This window comes from Sciurus carolinensis, chromosome 2 (genome assembly GCF_902686445.1).
Source record: "Sciurus carolinensis chromosome 2, mSciCar1.2, whole genome shotgun sequence".
Lineage (NCBI taxonomy): Eukaryota > Metazoa > Chordata > Mammalia > Rodentia > Sciuridae > Sciurus > Sciurus carolinensis.
Genome location: NC_062214.1, coordinates 45,965,311 through 45,973,316, shown reverse-complemented (window position 1 = coordinate 45,973,316; position 8,006 = coordinate 45,965,311).

Here is an 8,006-nt window from a genome sequence, read left to right as displayed (position 1 = left end):
TCAATCCCCAGCATAATCCCTTCCCCCGAAAGAAGACAAGAAGGAGGCCCATCCTAAAAGACAAAGGAAATACTAGAACCAGATTTACATATGGTGCAAATTTTGGAAATATCTAGCAGGGGATTTTAAATAATTATATGTTAAGGACTCTAATGGAAAAAAATAGACAACATGCAAGAACACATGGTCAATGTAAGCAGAGATGGAAATTAAAAGAATCAAAAGGAAATGCTATAAATCAAAACCACTCAGGGGTTTGAAGAGATGACAGTAGAAATTTCCCTAGTGGAAATGAAAAGAGGAAAAAAGAATGAAAAACAAAACAAAAGAGCATCCAAAAACTGTGGGACACAGTGGTAGCAGTGAACTACAAGTTTGAGATCTAGGAGTTGGGGGTGAACTTCAGTGATAGCATGCTTAGCATGCAAGAGCCTCAAAGTTCAATTCTCCGCACTCCCACCATCAAAGTTTGAGATCTGATCAGAATATCAGAATTTTGAACATCATTCACTGAGAGAAGCAAGAAAAGGACCTGGAGTCAATAAAGGAATCATACCATAGACATAAAGTAGAAGGGGAAATAGTAAAAGAAGACAAAGTTTTTCAGAAAGGAAAGATAGTAAGGAGCAGTGATAGCAGACAAATCAAAGGAAAGTGCACTGAATGAAAATCCACTGGATATGACAACAGAGGTATGGCAGTTATGTTTCATTTTGTCTATTCTGCCCCTGCCCTTTTTGGGGAGTTGTTCTCTAACCATCCTCTCTCAAATACACACATATCTTCAAACCAATACTTCAGGTAGTTGACTATCACAGAACTGTGGCCACAGGGGTGAGCCCTTGTTCCAAGCTGAGACAAACAGTCCATTATAGGATTAGAGTAGAAGCCACTCTAAGAAGGGCACACAGAATGGGTTGCTAGCCCTGCTTCTTGCCACAAAGAGAAAAGCCATTTAAAGTGAAGAAATGATACCAACATCTAGAGAGATAATTAGGAGACAAATATGTTAGTGGCATCTGAGTCTAATTCCATTCATTCCTGACACGCAGTTGCAAGTTTACACTTCTCTGGTCTATGAGACTAGTCCCAGTAGCATTCAAATGCATACCTCTTTTCATGTGAATTACTTCAAGTTAGTTTCCTGCAATCATCAACCAAAACCAGTTGTGAATATTATAACATGGGTTTAAAAGCAAACCAGTGGCCTAAATTTCTACTTGGGGTTATAGAGAATAAAAATTGTTAAATGGTAATAAAAGGGAGAGATTCATTTTCCTAAGCTTTTAGACCTATATAATCCCATCCCTTGGGTATCTATCACATTCCTTCTTCATTCTCATGGTTGTCACTCATTTCTTGCATGGATTTTTATAATAAAATCCTAAATGGATGTTCTTCCTCCAGTATTAATATTCCTAATTCATTCTCTACACTGACACCAGTATGATTTTACAAAACATAAATCCAGTCTTGTTGCTCTTTGTGGTAAAGTTCAAGTTATTTAACATTATACACAATTCTTCATCATATGGCTCCTGCCAATCTTTCCAATCCCATCTCCCATTGATTCTCAATTTGCATCTTGTGCTCCAGTCACATGTAACAATTTGCTATTGCCAAGTCCAAGATTTGGTATATGATAAATGTGTTAGTCCATTTTCTGTTGCTATAACAAAATAACTGAAGCTAAACACTCATAAAGAAGAGAGGTTTATTTAGTTCCGTTTTGGAGGCTGGACATCCAAGATCAAGTGTTTGATTTGTTTGGCCTCTGTAAGGGCCCCCTTGGTTGTATTACAACATGGCAAGGAAACTGCCATATGCAGATGAGGCCAAGAATGTGGGGTGACCTTGCTTTATAACAACCCACTCTGATAAGATCTAAATGAGATCCTAAGAGAACTACATTGATCCCTTCCAAGAACAGGTTTTCAAATGACCTAACTACATCCTACTAGGTCTCAGTTTTTATTTTTCCAGAGCTGGTCACTGAACCCAGGGCCTTGTACACGTTAGGGAAGCACTCTGCAGCTTAGCTACATCCCCAGTTCTTGCCCCCAGCTTCTAAAGGCTCCATTACCTCTCAATATCAATACATTGGAACCAAGCTTCTAGCACATGAACTTGGGGGTCAAACTCATACCTAAACCATGGGCTTAGACATTCACTAAATGTTCATTCATTTAAATTATTTACTTCTGTGCATGCTCTTTAAATGTTCTTCTGTCTAAAATACCATTTCTACCTTCTAACTCCCGAATCTATGAAATTCATCACCTCCAATTAGGGTTCTCCAAGATATAACTCTCAAGATATTTCCACAGAAAAACTATGTGTTTAAGAAACATTTCTGGCAGGTTCAATACTCAGTACAACAAAAAAGGAAAAAAGCAAAAGAGGAAGAGAGGAAGAAAAGAATTGTTCTGTTTAAGATTATCCAGTTGATTTTCTTCCAAAAAGTGAAGGTGCTTCTTTATACCTGAAGATTCATGTTTTCCCAACAGGGAGGATATTCTTCAACATTTTAGCTATAGAATGCTATGTGACAAGAAGAGGTTAAGTGAAAGAGAGTATCATGGGAAGATGACTCAGCACTCCAAGGAATAACTCTTTGTATAGGTGCAGATACCAACTCACTTATGTACTAACATTACTTCTTGGCCATCTCCATTGACATACTGCTAACCAACTTCTGCAATAAAACATGGTATTTTAGGAAACATATCTTTTTGTTGTCCTCATAAAGAAAAGAATGAAAGGAAGAAATAAAACAAATTTTATGGAACTGCTATGATAGATGATTTCATCTCAAACATATTTCATCTAATTGTCACATTTTTATAGTTGAGAAAAATGAAATTCAGAATTCTTATGTTACACCAAAATTTTATAGTGTGGTAAAGCAGGATTCAACAGTAGTCCATTTAATTCTAAATCATAATTGCTTTTTACTATACTATTCTCTTCCAAAAGTAACAAGGATGAAAATGAAAATATATTAGCATTCTAGGCTAAATTTTTTTGTGTGAATACTTAATAGTGGTATTTCTGGAGATTATTTTAGGGAATTTCCCCCCCCACACACACACACACATTTTATATATCTTTTCTTTTTGCTGTTTTATATGAGTAATAGTATTTTTGTAAATGGGAAAACGCTAAAGAGATGCTAAAATGCTTATTATATAACACTGAAATAGACTGTCAAAAATTTTTAGTGATTATCTAGTGTTTGTAAAAAGATGTGAGGAGAAAAGTCATATACTGCAACAAATAAACTGATATGGTCTTTTCTGGAGGGCAACTGGCAATCTCTATCAAAATGTGCAATGAACTTACACTCAGATCAAATTTCACTTCTAGAAATTTATCCTGTGGTCCACAAAGATCTGCATGTATGCTACCTACAGCATTAATTTCAAATACACAAATATTCTGAATAAAGAACGGTTAGATCTCAAGAGAATTTTGTATGGCTGCTTTCCTGCCTTTCTACAAGTTCAACAGATCAGGATTTATGTTCTCTTTAAGTAGTTATTATTAGTGAGACTATTTCATTGCTAGATGATTTTGATGGCTATCTGGAAAAAGTTTACAAACTCACTATTCAACTGGATATTTGTTTTGTATATATTTTCTTTATAAGGACAGCAAAATATCGGAAGTTTCAAGTGGCAATAACTGGTATGAAAAGTGTTAGACTTTTGTAAGTGTTTACCTTTATTCATTGATTACCTATGGAGTTAAGTACAATCACACAATCATAAGCTGAAGATACAGAATATTCTCTAATTCTCTTTATGACATTGCCCAATTTGTTCATTTAGGATCCATGACCAAATCATTTATTTGGCTGCATGAATATTTTTTTCACGAGCAGAGCATTTAAATGACACTTGCACCTACTAAACTGGGTTTTATATAAAGATGATTTCAGAGAGCATTGGAAACCCCAGGTTTCCCTTTGATCCTCCAGTGTCTTTAGAAAGCAATTTCTAAACCACCATTTCCACTGCCCTTTTAATCTCTGCAAATTGTTAGTAAAAGCTGTCAAGGCAGTCTGCCAATAGTAGCTCAATCATATATGAACTACCACTGATTATCCTAAAGAAATATTGCACTTAAGAGAATCAACTCTAGAGTACATACATACCAGACTATTTACAGAAAAGCAAAACTTTATGTGAAATGTTTTCCTTTCAAATCTTTCAAAATATTTTATGTTCATATGTTTATAATGGTAAATATATAAAGAATGTATTAAAATATTTCTCATAAATTATTACATTATCCAAATCTTAGAAAAATGTATGTGTAACATTCAATCTTAATATACACTTCACAGTTTAACATTTATTTAGATCATTAAAGTTAACTTCATAAGATTACTAAGATTACTAAGATTCATAAGATTACTAAGATTAAAACTTCTAATTTATTCTCCTTTATTGTATAATTTTAAAAAAATTATTTTCATCAAGTTTTGTCATTTTATGATTTAGTTTTTTTAAAAACCTATTTTGGAAGAGGCAATCTATTTCAAATGTTTTGCTTTTCTTTTATGAAATAATTATATGTTTTTAAAGACATATTTCAAACTAACGATAAACTGCTTTCATTTAAGCTAGCATAGTTTTTTTTCCAGCAATTCTCATTTCTCTGGCATGGTATTTTGGGCTGAATTCCAATGACCTGTGCTTTATGGCACTTAAGTGAAATTTCCAATGTTACCTAAAAGCAAAAACTAGTTCAAATCACCTTTTCAGTATTATTACTACATAAATCCCTACACTGTGACAAGATCAAATTGTCTTTTATATCTAGCATTTCATCTGCAAAAACTTTACAATAAACACCAGATTTGCTTAAAGGTCAGGACCGATTACTATATTACTTCACAAACTGGATATTTTAGGGCAAAAATTTTCAATTCCATTTGATGAAGTGGTGTAAGAATCTTTTTGTGCTGGGGGTACAGGGCATTTGCCTAGCATACCCAAAGCCCAGGGTTCCATTGGCAGCACCACTCTCCCTCTCCGCCACCACACATTCATATTCATTCTCATTCTTTCTCTCTCTCTCTCTCTCTCTCTCTCTCTCTCTCTCTCTCTCTCTCTCCACACACACACACACACACACACACACACACACATTATTTTTTTAGGAACTCTAATAAGGAAACTTTTATAAATCAGAGTATTCGTGTAATGCTCATAGATAGAACAGAGCAATTAAGTTGTTTCATGTTAGGTTTTGTAATGTAAATTATTGAGCCAGTAATTAAATCGCTTAAAATCTACTAAAACTGCTACTGATTTATGAGGTGAACACTAGCTTATTGCTTCCTTTTAAGCACAGTTCTCAACCTAGAATTCAGACTGATATCTATATCTATCTACATATATCTATATATATGTAAAACTCTATATATGTTAAATATCACCTCAACATTAGCAATACATAAAAAGGGCAAAATTGGACAAATTATTCTCTAATAATACTGTTCTACCTATTTCTTTTAAAATGTACATGGTGCAATTTTATTAACCTAATAACCTAATAACTTCAATAACCTAATAATAAAATTTGCCAAAATATCAAAAATTAGAGTTCTCTTTCAAAAGAGTGATGGCAATAAATAACTTAATTACCTAGTTCTCATGTAAAAGTTGATACCTTCCTTGATAATTACAATTTAATTTGCAAATGTAAGGCAATACATCTTTAATAAGACATGGTAGAGAAAAAGATTTTACACTAAAAGCACTAAATGCTAGATACAACCTCTTAAATTTGGAAAAATTGATAGCATGTAAGAAAAACATTATAAAAGTATATTTTTAAGAAGTTCTACATAGTAATTCTAATCAATGTGTGGTGAAAGGGTAGAACATTTAAATAACTAGCTCCTCAGAACAGTACATAAAAATATGATTTTATGATTTTGCTTAAAAGTCAAAGGATTCTTTATTCTTATAAAAAAGTAGTGACTTTCTAAAACATGTAAAAGATGTCAAAGATATTGTTCAATGGAAATATGTAAACAAGATACACAAGTGAACATGTTATTTAGAAATAAAAGTTATGTTTCAAAGGTGTCATTGTTTTTTCCATATCATGTATCACTTACTCTAAGATACAAAAAAAAAAATCAAATTTCAAGCTTACAATTCTAGGATGAGAGAATTGTAATATACTGGACAATTTTCATATTTATTCCCTGTTACAACCCAATGTTATTTTCTGCCATGAACATAAAAACTAAAATTATAGCTTGCCTGTAAAAGGGAAGGTTTCTTGTTTTGTTTGGGTTGGATTCTTTTTTGTTTTTAGGAATCATTTAATTGGACTTCATTATTATGATGATTTGGACAAGGATAATGTCTTTAACACCTATTATTTAGCCTTAGGTTTTACTAATAATTGAGCCAATTTAAAATACATTCAGAACACAGAAAACTACTTTCAATCTAAAACATCTGAATCTTAGGAAAGAATGAGTCAAAATATTTTCAAGAGTAGTTAAATTGCAAGGATTTTGCATTTTGTGAAGAAAATGTGAAGATTAATGTACATAGAGAAATAGTCATATTAACATAAGCATAACATTTTCAAAATAAATTTAAAATAATTGAAATAAACACTGAAAACAAAAAGTATTTAGGTGCACTAAAAAGGTGGGGAAGAGTAACCTGATTTCAGAAACTGATGAAATTAGCAAATTTTTTAAAACATTATATTTCAGCTCCTTGGCAGTTTTGTTTTCTCCTTATAATCTCCAATTTTACCACAAAATAGTCGTGTCTTTGACATGAATCTCTATTCCTTCTTAATTGTAAAGATGATAATTTAAAACTACAACATGAAAATTTCATTAATTGAATTATTTCACAACTATTTTAAACTAACCCCAAATGCAGCAAGGGTCTCAATTCTAAAAGGCACTCTTGAGTATCTAGCTGAGTTATATTTTCAAACACAGTTAACACTGATGAGGAAATTCAGGACCCACTGGCAATCTATCTGCTACTCTAGAAAGACAAATTTTCCCTCTCAGCACTGATCTGGACCTCCACTTCAAAGAGGATCTATCAGAAGGTTTCTGGGCTCCTCCCAGGTTCCCTTGTGCTGAGATGACAACAGCAAATCTAAACTCTGGGAAGGGCACCTTTTTCAGAATTTCTTTGCCTAATGTTTTTGTTCCTAAGGTTAATTAATACATCAGAAGTTTTCAATAAATACCACATTTTAGTCAAGAGGCCAAGAAAGGCCACTGAATCTTTTTATCTAGGAAAAATTTATCTGCCACAGGCTCTCTTACCAAATTTTCAGTGTTAAGTGTGAAGTGTGAAACCACAATAACCTAACTATGAAAAAAGCAAGGTATCAAACAATCCCAGAAGAAACAGGTAACATTTAGTGTGAGAAGGGGAAAAGGGAGGGCGGGAGGGTGGAGGGGAGAGGAGCCTTCTCTTTTTACTGTATTCCCTTTCAGAGTATTGGCTTTTTTTCTTTTCTTTTCTTTTCTTTTTATGAGTGCCAGCATTGTTTTTAAGGGGGCAAGAGGGAAACACCAAGAAAACATTCCTGAGAAATATGTTTCCTGTGAAATTCAATTTAGTCAAAAGTATTTTAAAACCCTAAGTATAAATTTCCATTCAGAATTTGGGCAGACAATAATCTGATGAAATTAATTTGATAAAAAGCTTCAATGGAATATCAAATTGTTTTGTCTCTAAATATACATCTCCAAACTATATCTATTTAAAATCATCTGTACTCATCCATTTGTACTCATCCAAATAGTATTGACAGATGAAAGCATGTAATTTCCATAGATACAAATAAGTCATAGGAAGAAACATTCAAGATTGTAAATTTTGTTCCCCCAGAACTATTCACCTCCAATGCGGAAGTACTATTTGGTTCACTGTATTCCTAAGCAGCCAGAAAGTGACTCTTTGCAGAGATCCTTCAAATATAATAAAGTGCTTTTTTATTTA